Here is a 14,389-nt window from a genome sequence, read left to right on the forward strand (position 1 = left end):
TCTTCTTCCTTCCAAAGAATCGTTTGATGTGCTTCTTTCTGGGAATACGCGAAAGCAATTCCAGGACAATACCAGACGAGTATCGATAACGAAGGGGGACGTATAAATCCACCTTAGTAAGATTCCAACTGCGAGAAGAGTCCATCGTGCGCTCGGGATTTTCATTCGGCGGTCATAAATTTCACGCCAAACGTGACACTTAGAATTAATGTGGGAATTGTGATTGGATATACATTAGCACTCGATGGGAAATTTCTTCTGGCAGCTGTGATATAGATAATTTAAATTAGAGTGGAGAATGAAATTATTTCAACGTTAGTTCCTTTAAATTCTCTTTGAAACCTGATGACATATTTCTACTCTTATTAAATACGTATATTTCAGTCAGCCTTTCATTAAATTGTGAATATTTCATCTCAGGGTTTCTGTTCAATTTCTTCTAAGAGGATATTCTCATTTCGAGACGCAGCTATGAAGGGAATTTTTTGTTCAAATTATAATCTACAGAATCTTGACATTCTTCATGTACGAAGGTCGATCTTTAAATCTCTTTTTCTAAAGACGAATCAAGTATTTCAATTATTTTGAAGCCTTTAACATTCTTCGAAATTCTCTTCTTAATCAGATCCAAAAACGTGAATACCACATAAACCTAATTCACTCAACTTCACATTACTATTCACTGAAGTTACTCGTATTACCATAAGCTTCGCGCGCCTAAAAGCCTAATGCACTCAGCTTTATCCCATCCACATTACGCTCTTCATGAATTTCGTCCCCGATCACATGCACCGCTCGTTCTCCCGAGGGTGCATCTGGAATATCACGTCGCGAAATTTCATTTGACGGGTCATACCTAATTCACGATTCTTCGTCGTGGAAGGATAACAGAGGACCACGCTGCGACTGTCCAGCTCCTTTATGCATCCCTTTGTCACTGTTCCTAGAAAAATAACCAGACTCAAAGCGTCCCGACGCAACGATGTGTTCAATTTTTCTGAGTGCTTTGGACACGCTGTCACAAACTATTTCTATGACTCGATGGACGAAACCGACGGTGGAATACAATTTCGTCCATTCACGAGCCCGCAATATTGGGCTTTTTGCTCGTGCGCTGAGGTACGCTCTTTTCCTTTGACCGACCGATGGACGTGATCTTGAATCAGTTTGGTATCCCTCGGATGAAAATTCCGATCGTTGGTGGGTGATTGTAGGACTTTGGGGGGATGTTCTGGGGAAAGATGTTAATAAATTGGTATACGTCTGGGTTAGGTAATAATATTCTTTTATATAATATAGATCATTATATAGATCAGAATATTATAAAGTGATAGCTACTGTATTTTTCAAAGAAAGTAATATCAAAACAGGAGAAAGTTAGTAAAGGAAGTTAAAATCAGTGATTGGAGAAAAGGGAACTTAGAGAACTTCTTAAAAAGGAACTGGAACCACTTCATTTTTACGTAATAAATTAGTATTTTAAATAGATAAATATTTCTTTTCTAAAAATGTAGGAAATTGTAATCTTGAAATAAGTGTTAAAAAATAGGAAGTATCTCATAGTACTCAACTATACGTGAAACAGTTTAGATAAGTCGAAAGTAGCACTAAAGAGTGTCTGTGTATAATATCCTCGCGTTGTCGACACACTATCCCTAGAGATCTTATCACAATGAATATTATACTTGCGAAAGGGCAAGAGGGACAGTGAGGACCAAGATTTTATTAAATCCTTCGTCGTGGAGCGTACAGGGAATATGTAAATACAGTTCCTGGCTGGGTTGAATGAGTAACACGCCGCTGTCGCTTATCTGTGTTACTTTTGTCCTGCCCTTCATGAACACCTTTTTAACTCCCCTCTCGACGAGTCTCGCTTATCTTACACCTTCTCTGCCAAAAACGACGGCGCACCTTTCTAGGGAAACCACTATATCCACAGATAAGTGAGCTGAGGGAAAATATACCGAGTACGATGGACTCGAAAATACTGTTTAGGTTTAGAAAATGAGGTAGAATGAGAACTTGTTTCTGCAATTTGTGGAGCTTCTTGGTGATTTCATTTTCAGTGAATATTAATTGAATAATATACAGGGTGGTCTACTTAAGTCAGAGAACCTAAATAGCTCTTTGAATGTGATGTCTAGACTGTGGATTTTTATGCAATTCCATATTTTCATAAACTCAGTTAACGAAATACATAAAAATAAATACAAATTTAAATAAAAGTCTAACTAAAAATCTAAATAAAAGTTGCTCATACAAAATATTTCTGGCATCAACACAAATGTAAGAGATATCTCAGTGGCTATATTTAAGTGGACCACTCTGTATAAAGTAATTTGAGTATTTAAATGTTTAAACAGTAATTAGATACTATGTAGCAGAATAGTAAGAATTGAAATACTAAAATTTTCTATTCATTCGTCACAAATACCACGAAATATTCGAATACACGAAGCTCAAGAACCATCCAAATATTTATTCAGAGATAGAATTTTCAGGCGAATACAGGAATCGAGTGATCGAAACGCAGAGCCAAACAATCAGAAGCACAGCATTTGTTTCGTTTGACAATATGGTTCCCGCGCAGTTCGTCGAAGTTCGAAGTCTGTGAAACGCTCAATTTAGCGGGGGTTGGAGGTTGCGAAACTAGCGTCTGCGACTCAAGCCATACTTTAAAGGAACAGGAAGCCTCGGCGAGGGTGCAGAGCGAAGCGCTCCTTGCCAAAAAATTTACAGCTCGACTAGGAGAGCACCTGAGTCATAAATACAGGAAGTTCCGAAATTCATGAGATAAATTGGATCAGGAAGTTTCTATTGCTCAAAATATAACGAAATTGCGTGGGAGTCTTCGGTATCTTGTAAAATTTATCTGAAAATTAGTCCAGTATGCATGCATCTAATTAATAATTCATGTCATAGATTTCGCTACGTATCCCTGCTGAAAAATAGAAAATTTCAGTATTTGAAAGAGATAATAAATTGTCATTCAGGTTCCAGAATTTTCTTATATCTAAATTGACTGATCTGAACGTGCCTCGACGATACAGAAACTTAAACAAAAGCTTCAAGTCAAGTGAAGTAACACGTTCACACTGGTCAAGTTGTCTCAAATCACTTCAGCATTTAAGCCACTCGAATTCAAGTAACTCGACTAATCTGAACAAGACTTAACCCAATCTGTACCACGAATTTCGCAGCACCCTGTATTTTCCCTGACCCGACGACTCGCGAGAATTATTTCTCCCCTCCCAGTCTTTATGTCCCCAACTCGAGTATGCAAGACTGCCGCGGTCGTGCATCCCTCCTCCCCTGGCTGCAGCTGCGACGACTTTTTTCGCCGAGCCACCATCGCGGAGCGACCGTCGTCTCGGCCAGATTTCATTCAATCCCGTAACCCGACCGAGAAATGAAATTTTTTACACTCCACCCGAGTGGCGGTTGCATCGGTTTTACATTCTGACCGGTTCCCATTACTTCGGGCAGCCTCGCGCGGCTCGTTGCACGCCGCCGCTGGCCAGGAACGAGAATCTACGCTCCCCTCTTAATTCCCTGGCAAATTGAATTACACGGCAGAAAGTATCGGTAGCCTTAATGGCGACCGTTAGTCTCAATTATCCGCTTTTCCGTTCTCCCAGCTCGAAAAGTGCGCTTTTCGTTCCCACGACCGACTTCTTTGCATTTTCGGATACACTTTTCAGCCCCGCCAGACGCATAACTCCGCGAGGGGAATTCCGTCGGTCCCGCTCACGTAGCTTTCGTTAAATTTAGCTTAACAGCGATAACGAAGCGCGACGCGCTAACACCCAACTGCAGTTGGACTATGATAATTCGCCTGAGCTCTGTCGCGGGGAAGAACGAGGCGCAGGGGCTGCTATTTCGCAACTTAATCCAACGTCGAGGCTTTCTGGTCTTGTTAAGGGACGACGACCGAAGGGGAGGATAGTTACGAGAGGATTTCTTCGACGGTATACTGTTTTGTATTCGGTGTTGGGTATAGTTCAGGGGAATTTTTACGAATCAGTTTGGATTTCAAGATGGTGAACTCTTGAGCTTTCGGGATTTCAAACTTTCGAGCTTATGAGTTTTCAAGCTTCCTATAAGCTTTCGAGCTATCTTTAGTAATTTCAAATTTTTGATCGCTTAGAGTTTTCATCTTTCGATCCGAGTTTCCGTGGTTTCGAGCTACCAACCCTTTAAAATTTCATTTTTATTTAAGACGTCAGGTTTTTAAGATTACGATCCTTCAAATACATAAAATCAGATGAAATCTTAAACATAAAGAATCCACATAATGCATATAATCCTACAAAGTATCTAAAGTTAAATATATTGTATAGTATTTGGAAGAAAAAAACAAATCTTTAATTAGGTAACCCTTCTGTAACCCTACTTATGAAAACAGGAATTTGCATAAAAGTCTGTAATCTAGTTATAATTCGTGCCTTGAAAAATTACTATTAAGAGTGCAAACACATTTCATATTATAGAAAAATAGGTCTCAAACAAGGGAAAAAGCTCGACTCACACTGTTATGGTTACAGTGATTGGGTTTTCTGATGAATATGCTCGAACTATTCATCATATGTGCAAGACAAGGCCAGACACATTCGTCAGAAAACGCTTCCACTGTAACCACAGCCGTAATCGTATTTCTCTTCTGAAGTAGAAGAAGATTATCAAGTACAGACATTTTGGTGATCGAAGTTGCTTTCGCCGAGGACGGATCGGATCGGTGCGTTTATCTTTCTTCGAGTTTCCTGTCGGTCGACCGATAAGCTGACGCGGCTCTCGTCGTTTCGATGGAGTTACTAACTTTCTTAATTGGTTTCGAAATCAATTGCTTTAGAAGACAGCCACTCAGTAATATTTCAAACACACGCGCGTTTTCAGACGTTGTCTGGACGACTCACGCTACGAACCTAGAAGGGTATTTGCAGTTTAAATTACGTGCAGTTTATTCTCGCGAATCGAATCGAATTGAACGTGAACTTCAGTGAATATTTCTATGTATTTCTGCGTGTTCTAAGGGATGCAGGAAACAGGATAACTTCGTCAATGAGAAAATTCAAGAGAATCGTGTTTCTCAGTTTGATTTAGCTCTCGTTGAGTTGGAGTATCATGCTACAGCGTCCTGTGTAATTTGTGAGAATTTAATTATACCTCGATATTCACTTTTCAATTCCCCCAGTGCCATTCACTATCGATTACATTCTATCTTATATTAATTGAATTAATATTATGGTTGCAGTATCTGGAGATCTTCAATCTCTTAACTTTTTTACTTTCCCTGCGCTGTTACAGAAATTACGACATTATCAGACCTTAACTGAACCGAAATAAATTATCTCAAAGTGGTGGGTGGATTATCGTACATGCTTTAATTTAGCCACGGGCACACTGTTTTGCATAATATCGTTAAGTTAAGAGTCGATCGTTTGTTTTCTTTTATAAAAACGGTCCAAGAAAGCATGGAAAAAAATTCATTTCCCCAGCGACGACGCTGATTTGTCGTCGACACGAGTGAATAACCATTTGGTAAATTGAAACCCACCTGCGGGAAAAACTGTGTTCATCCTTGGGGAATTTTTTTAGCGTAGTACTCCTGCGGGAACATAAAAAACATTTCATGTATTCAAAACGATGGTTTCGAGCAAATTTGCAGCTGAAATAGAGTATAATAAATAATATGGACAGGTCGATTAAGTGCACTAAATTTCCTTCGTGGATTCTGTTCAGTCAATGTAATCTAAACAGAAAAAGTTAATGTTAACTTTGAAATAAAAATTGCAATCATTATGCACTTATGTGTTTATGCAGCATTGTTGAATATCTAGTAACAAGTACTATTTAGAAATATCTATTTTCAAGTTATCATAATATTAAATTTTGTTAAAGATTTTATGTGCTTTTTCAAGGCAAAATTGAAAAAAAATATAGAAGAAAATTTTTCCTATAAACATGTCTCAGTAAGTGTTTAGTAGAATTTTGTGTGACACGCTTAGCAAGTAGATTAAACCCAGCTTGCGACTAGATACTCCGTAAGTAATGTAACCCCAGTTTGCGGTCAGACACCTAGCTAGTAGAATGTGTCACGTTTGCTATCATGTATCAAGTAAGTAGAATACTACATGTTTGCAGTCAGTTTGCCACGACAAGTTTACAAGTGAAACAATCCCTGTGTATAGTCAGACACCAAATAGAATAAACTTTGTACGTGGTATAATACACATTTCTCTATCACATAATAATACATACGTACACTCACAGATAAAGTGTAGCAAATAATTTAATCCCTGGCTGGTAGTGCTCTCACAGCATTTATGGTGACTCAAGTTTTTATGTTTGCCATGCAAAATACCTATGGATAATTTACATAAATGAAAAATTGTGAATTTTTTGTACTTAAACTTTTACTGCAGAGTTCAATTTAGATCAGTCGAAGCGATCTTTTTCGATTTTTATGTTTTCCCAGAAGAACAGAGAAATATTCTAGTCTCTTTATAATAATTCTTGGGATCTTTTTTAACAAAATATTCATCATATTACACATATTACTCGTGACTATTAACATATTCTCTAAAAAAATCAACTCGATCACGATATGTTAGTATTACAGCATCCTTCCTTAAGAACCTTAAAACACGCTTTTCAACCCCCTCAAGAAATTAACGAACGAATGAATCACGCGTCGAAGAATAGCCTCAGGTGCAAAAGTCTAACGCGATCGTCCCTTTTTGCAAAAGATCCAGGAGTCGGGTGCACTCCATATTCATCCATCATTCGCTGGGTCTTCTTCAATAAAAGTCGCGAGAAGGTATTCAGCAAGAGAGCGAGGCGTTTCACCTCGGGCGAGATCTGCCTCATCGGATGGATCACCGATCCTCTGTTTCATAAAAATGATCTCCGGCCAGGGAGAGGAACGGTCGTGTCCTTTATCCGACGAGCGTGTTCCGACGAGCGAAATCATCTGGGGAGGAATATATCAAATCGCGCATCTACTTCTTTTATCGGCGACGTTTACTGTCCCTCGTCCCGTCTCCGAGTATCTTTTTAGCGTGTCATTCATGCGTCCGGTGAATTACTAGCGAGAGTAGTTTCTCATTGGAGGAAGATAAAGGCGTGGACGTAGCTGGGATAAAAATACAAGGAAATAGGGTGATCCATCTTAGCCAGGAGTATAGCTCACCTTCCTCCATCGCGCCTCCCGCTTCTTGCCCTCCCTCCGTCCCTCTGAAACTATTCCGCTGAAATACGTTCATGCTGGCTCGTGTACAGCTACGGAAATAAGTTCGTCCGCGTGTTCCTTCTTTATGCATCTGTCCACTTACGAATACTTCTCTGACGTTTGCCTATTTATTGTGCGAGCAACAGTGCATGAGGAGTCTCCTCCAGTTTGGGGAACCCTTTGAGGAAATATCAAAGAAGAGAGCACGTATGGTCTTTGAGATTTCTTCGGAAAGAATTAGAGTAGCATCTACGATAGTGACTTTGTTCTATGATTTTGGAAAAATAAGGGTTACTTTTAGAATAAGCTATTGAAAATGTGTAAAATTTGAGCTTACTTTTTTGTGTTTATAAAGAATCTGTTATTTTATATGATTTTTTTAGCATAGAATTTAGAAATAGTTTTAACATCTACTCTGCTTTTCAAAAATTACTTTGAGACTATAAGAGCCCTGATCATGAGTTTCAGCACACGTAGTACACACAACAAAGTCGAATTCTTCCACAAATCTGTAAGCACCTTATTTCATTCTACTCCCTGATCCAAAATTCAACCCATGGGAGCTTTAAACCATCTCGACCCTTCAAGATGAAAGCTTCACTGACCGTTGAAATTAACTTAAAGTCTCGGTGACTTCCCTATTGGAGCACGTATCCGTGAGCTCTAGTCGGAGCCCAGTCGAGTCGCGTCGACCCTTCTCGACGCTGGATCACTTATTCCAGCGTGAAATTGAACCGTGATCTCGATGCCTGGCGTATGAATCTGTCCAGCGATAAAAGTTTTACGGGCAGCATCGATTTGCGCGGCCTCGAGGATCGTTGATGCAGCTGCAATGAATATTCGAGGACATTTCCGCGAGGATAATTGAAGAGGGAAAAGGCAGAGAGGCGTATTTTTAAAAATTCGATTCAGCCTTCTTCACGTGCAGAGATCCATAATGGCTGTATGTACTTTTAGATTTTTGTGTTTGTTAAAATCATGTGTGAAAGTTCGGAGACGTGAAAGCTTTAAAATAAGAAAATTTTTTAGGGTAAAAATTTATTCATATAAGGGACATACATGTAGAAAAAAATTAAACGTAGACCATTAGTCAGTTATTGAAGGTAGTCGATGATAGGTGTCAAAAATTTTAAGGATTCTACACTTTAAAGTAAGAGAAAATTATGTGGTTGTAAAGCAAAATCTAAGCAAGACTTAAATTATATGATTTTAGTGTCAAGATATTTAAAGTTTTCAGCTTTAATACTGTCTTATAGACTTGTGCCTTTTAAACCCTTATTTTTAGGTAAGAAAATTCTTTCAATGCCTTTTCTTCTTTTTGAAAACATAAATTCTATGTTCTTGGTATCAATTAAAGCTTTAACCCAGTTTTTTAAAAATATAACATACGTCATTTTACCTTAACAATCACAGAGTTAAGAATGGCAAAATTGCGATGAAAATTTCGCTTCGAGGGAAAAATGTGTCTGACTTGCGTCTTATTCTACTGCTGTGCATTACCCAGATCAAGTACAGCGATATCAGTAGAATGAGTCCTCAAATCAGACATATTTCACATGCAAGTATTTGAAGCATCTTTTCAACAACCAATAACTCGAAAACGAACCCCCAAACAGAATATCAATATTCTTAACTACCCTCTGATTGTTCCTAAAATCTCTGACACCTGTTGTCGACTACCCTGCGCGATAAAGCGACAATGCTGCAGGTATTCGCACATATTCCACAAGCAGAATATTAAAGCTGTTGTTTCAGAATTAAATTCACCCTGTATCCACTACATTTCGCATTATGCACGATTTTCGAACTCGTTACACGGTTTAATGCAGCTCGAAGGGTTCACGACAAATCATCCGCGGCACGCCGAATTAATTTCGCTTCCGTTCGATGAGCTAGAACGGTATTAATAGCATAGACCATTAAAGCGTTTCCGGCGATTAATGCAACGCTAATAAACAAAGCGACCGACCCGTTCGCCGCGGGAAATGCAAAATCACCCTCGAGTTATAATAAAATCGCGGCGGACAATGCGGCCACCACGGCGTGGCTGTCTCTCTCGCGACGATTACTCGTCGAACGCGTTATCATTAACTTCGATAACGCGTTTGTCCGGCGAATTACGCGTCGACTGCACGCGACTGCCCGTCAAACGGAAACGAGCGTGTAACGATAAATAAATTGCCACGATAACATCGCTCGATACCGATGGCGCTGCAATTTTAATCTTTCCCTTGCAAATCGAAGTCAATTCTGTTTATCACGGGCAGGATCGTGGGTGGTCGCGCGTCGAAGCGGAAACTCCGATACGAAAGAATGACGACAACTATACCCCCAGCTCTCGAACCGATATCGACGTTCTGGAGGGGGGGAACGAAGGTATCGTCGACGCTGGTAACGCCCGACACTTACATTTTTTTTTCTTTTTTTTCGGGAATTTGCATCCGAATGGGCGCCGCTGGAAAGAACGACTGGCAAATGAACGGGGTGAGAAACGAGATACCGAGGACCAGGGAACGGAATCGAAATCGAAATCAAGTTTGACGCTGCCAGGGATTGGGATTCATATTTGGAGGAGAAAGATACTAATTAATCCACGAGATTTTTTAACCCTTTGGATTTATGATAGTTTGATTTAAAATACTGTGTTGACACGTAAATTCGTGCCAGATTGATTCTTCCTTTTTTATCTGTGGAAATGTTAATACTCATGAAAATATATTAGTTATTATTATAACTGATGTGTTATAAGTAGAAATAGAAGAAAGGAACTATACTTATTTGTAATATTATTTGTATACTTATATAATATTTATGATCATAGTTGTACAAATCTAATTATATAATTATAGTTGCAATTGCAAGTAAAAACAAGAAACTATTATTACTTCGTATCATAAAAAAACATATTTCCAATGAATGAAAAAAGGAGAAAGTAATTAGGCACGAATTTATGTATGAACCCAAGAATTTCTAACAGAGACGAATCTAAAGAAAGGTGTTAGACTCTGCTGTCCTAAATTATTGAAAATTCGAACAGTCGATTTTGCAAACGAAACTTTCGCGCATTGAACATCACAGCATTCCTCGAAACGAAATTCCCCAGCTAGTTTCCGCAGTGAAAGGATATTTTTTCCCCCGTTCACAGGGATTTCATTAAACGTTCGGGCGCATCTGTTTTCCACGAACCGTTTCAGTCGCAGTCGCTAACCGCGGAGCGTCGCGTAATTGTCCAACGACCGATGTAATGAAACTGTTTTAAGTCGTTTCAATTATATCTGCCGCCGCAGTTCGGTCACCGAATTCAATTAGAGGAGGAATCTCTTGCGACGAAACGTGAGAAATATTTATCTGCACAGGAATTAAAATTTTAATTCCTTAAATCGTTAAATCAACTGCAACCCTTTCTAAAATAACTATTTTTTGTCGAGATAAGAAATTGCATATTCTTCCTATAAAACACACTGAAGTACTACTTAACAATTACGACGAAACTTCACAGGTGTGAAAATCATCTTCAAAAGTTCTGGCTCGAAAAATGAACAAAACCCCCAAGAACGCTAAACACAGGTAAAAAGTTTAGCATCTTGAAATCCTGAAGAATGTTCGAAACTTCATTACTTAGTGAACTATTTTCGTTACTCTCTCCCCTGAAGCATTCACCCCTTTAGGCGCAAGCTTACCTATATTTTACTGTATAACTTCAGCGAGTCGATTTTCACCCCTTTCAACGTGGACGGTGCTCAGTAAAAAACGCGGTGAATATTTTACTCAACTAAATGGCACTCTATAATGGTTCCTTGTTAGAAAGATTCTCCTCCCTGGGCACCTAAATGACTTGGCAAACTTCAGGCAAAGTGGAACACTAAGGGTGTAACATTGTACAATATACCTCGGTATATAATTTACAGTTTCAAACCGTTTCAATTATGTTCCCCATCGTCGTTCGCCCCCTGGAACTCAATTAAGAACAGAAACTCCCGCGCTGAAACGGGCGAAGCCGTTTCTTTCACGGCGCAGCTTGCAATGTCTTCTTCTCGATTCCATATTGTCCGCGCCTCCTACCGTTTACGTCGGTATTAAAAGGAGTACGAGGATCGTCGAGTAGAATGATACAGCTCCGTAAAACGTTAACCGCGCGATGAAACCGTTTACGCGTTTCCTCGTTCGTGCAATTACTAAATTATTTCCCCTCGCTCGTCCTCCTCCCACGCGCGACCTCCCGCGCCGTCGTTTCCATCGTGCTCGTGGCTCGTTATCTTCTTGGACAGGGCAAAGCCTGCGCCCTCGTGATTACAAGAAAGCAGGGAAAATATGTTTCAGGCGACGCGCCTTTCCGCGCGACTCTCGCGAATACGCTGAAACTGAATTTTTCATTCCGTCCTACTTCCGTTCGTAATTAGACACTCCCACCCGTCGCGAGGCATTGTCATCGTTCGTTTCGATTCACGGGGACTGTCTCTGGCAACACTGGGTCGCGACCTGAGCTACTTCAACGCGACTCGTGTCCCTACGATTGTATAGAGAGCTTCAATTATCTTCCATGAGACGAGTTTTTTTAGGGAAAGTAATTGCGAATAGGGTTTCATTCAGGGGAGGTTTTGAGTTCTAGGGGTGTGAGAGTTGGGATTGGGTTTGAGTTGAATTTTGGGACTTAAGTTGTTGGAATATTGAGAACTCTACTGGTATTAGGAAAGGGAGAGTATTTACTTGCTTGGCTTACTCGTAGGGTCGTTGATAGATCGATTAATAAATCTCCTCATTTTACTTTCCTTTACTCGGAATTTATATGGGTTTTTCATGCCTTTTGTTTAAGGTACCTTTTTCTTTGTTTAGAAGTCTTAATCTTTCATAATTTCTTATGAAACAAATATTCTGATTATTTCCTATTATTTCTTGCGACGTACCACGATATTTTTCAAGCTAAATAATACATATATATTTTAAAATAATCGAAAAATTCTCCTAAACAGAATCATGACACGATCTTCTAAATAATTTTCCAATTCTAGTAAAATACGTATATACTATGTAACTCAAAAGATATCATAGCATGCTACAAGTTGCCTAGTGTTTCCTCAAAAGACTTTCACCTTAATTCCCAAAAATATGAAAAACAGCAACGAGTTCACAATGAGAAAGCACTATAGTTCTTAAAATCCTTTCCCAGTTCCACATCTAGTTTCATTCCCCCTTAAAGAAAAGAACTCGAGAATCCTTTCAGTGATCCAGGAAATCGCGAGAAAAATTCAATTATTCCTTCCGAAAATCGAATGGCTCCCAGAAGTCCTGTGGAGGAGATGGGACTCGATGACCCCGAAGCTGCTTTCCCGATGCAGCTCGGTAAACCGGAAACTAGGCCGAAGGCGCAGCGCGCTGCAACCCCCTTCTGCACCCTGGTTCTCCTCTCGTGATTGGCCACTCGCCACTCGCACGGAATAAATCACGAGCGATGAATATTAATACGAGCTGGCAGTCGATCCGCGAGTGAAATGCGCGAGTGGAGGAAATAGGGCGAGAGAAAGAAGGGCTCGCAGAGATGTGGAATAATGGTCGGCGAAAGGGAGCGTGCGATTTGCTATTGAGCTCTCCACGTTCGTGGAATTCTGCCGTGTTCCACGCGTCTGCACGAGCCCCTATTCAGCGTTGATTAAACAGTACGAAAAGGGCTAATAATTTATAGCGCAACTTGCCACTTGTTTAAATGGAATCGACGTAAAAACACGCCTGGGATGGAAGTGGTCGCGTTTGATGAATTTTATATTCGATCCTCGGCGTAAAAAAAAAAGAGCCACGTAATTCTGGAGTGGAATTAGAAATACGGGGTTGTTTAAAGATGCATAGGCTCCTCTGGGAAACCCGTTCAAAGAGCACGGGTTAACTAATTACAACGGAGGCTGCTCAACAAGTGTCAAGAATTTTCCCCTGAAAAATAGCGCGGTTCGTTTTCTGGGACTCGCGGCTGCAACGTATCGCAAACGATGCAAATTGTACGATTAACTGTACAACGAGGTTTTGGTCTTCGCCTTGCTGAGAAGTTATTCAAACGGGGGGGAAAGGCTCGCGAAGAGAAAATGAACTCTCCTCGTTACCCTGTAAGGAAGGCGCGCGAGATACAGAGTTATGAAAGAGGCCCCCAGCGCTGGAGATTTATGTTGCTTTAATTCGAGCAAAGCATTTTTTAATCGGATTAAGATGAATGGAAAATAAGTTCGCCGTGAGCTCAGGCTACCTGGCCATGGTTGGATGCGCGAAACGGGAATTTATGCATCCCAGAGAAGTGTTTTACCGTTTTTATAGCCTTCAGGGAAGCACCTGGCAAGTTTAACTAGACGCTGGTGAAAGATTGGATAACAAATCCAAACTATTTTGTAGAATACTCGGTGAAAGGGTCAAAGGGTGGCGAATCGCTGTTGCGTCCTACCTCGAGATCTGAAACAGAAAATGACGTTTTGATGTTAGGTGTAGGTATTCACATAGGGAAGTTTCTACAAAGGGATTCTTCCTTATAGTTATTATAAGGATAATATAGAATAAAATCGTGTTCCCTTTTCTGAGTTTCATAGGAGAAAATATTTAATCTAACATTCTGTAGGAAATTAATGAAATCAGTAAAAGGATTCCTCTCGTGTTTTAATATTAAAAGCTAATATCACAATTCCTGGTAATACTTTGATATTTCAAATTGGAACCAAACCTTCGTTCTATCATATGACGGATTAATAAATTATTTTTGATATTTATTCCATTTACAGGAATCCCGAGCTTCAATATTTCAGTATTTTACGCCACTTATCCATTAACCAGATTATTCATAACAGGATCGAATTTATGATCGCGAATATTCGCAACTCAGTTTCCTGAAATTTTTATACCCATTGCCAGAAAACGCCTCTAGTGACCCATCGAGCGAATTACAGTTTCGACGAGATTGCGATATCGCAGCTGCTAATTGAAACGGATTCATCTCGCCTATCCGCAGGTTATTTGGAACTTCACGCGTGCATTACCCACGGGACACGACCGATTTGTCGAACACAGCTTGTTCTCCGTTTCGTGAACGCTGCTCGAAAGCAGCACCCCAAAGAGGATGCTTTCTCATTACTCCAAAAGCAATGTTCCCTCTTGCTTTCGATTCGAAAAATCACGCGCTGTATTTCCTAG

General features: G+C 40.0%; 1 protein-coding gene across 1 annotated transcript in view; it reads right to left on the reverse strand.

Annotated features, from left to right (window-relative positions):
• Tpst (tyrosylprotein sulfotransferase) overlaps window positions 1-13,628 on the reverse strand; it is a 67,082-nt gene extending 53,454 nt beyond the window's left edge. The window contains exon 1 of the mRNA XM_076376049.1: window positions 13,515-13,628. The gene's annotated coding sequence lies outside the window, so the exon portion shown is untranslated. The remainder of the gene's footprint in view (window positions 1-13,514) is intronic.
• Between the last annotated feature and the right edge of the window lie 761 nt (window positions 13,629-14,389).

Source organism: Calliopsis andreniformis, chromosome 4 (assembly GCF_051401765.1).
Source record: "Calliopsis andreniformis isolate RMS-2024a chromosome 4, iyCalAndr_principal, whole genome shotgun sequence".
NCBI lineage: Eukaryota > Metazoa > Arthropoda > Insecta > Hymenoptera > Andrenidae > Calliopsis > Calliopsis andreniformis.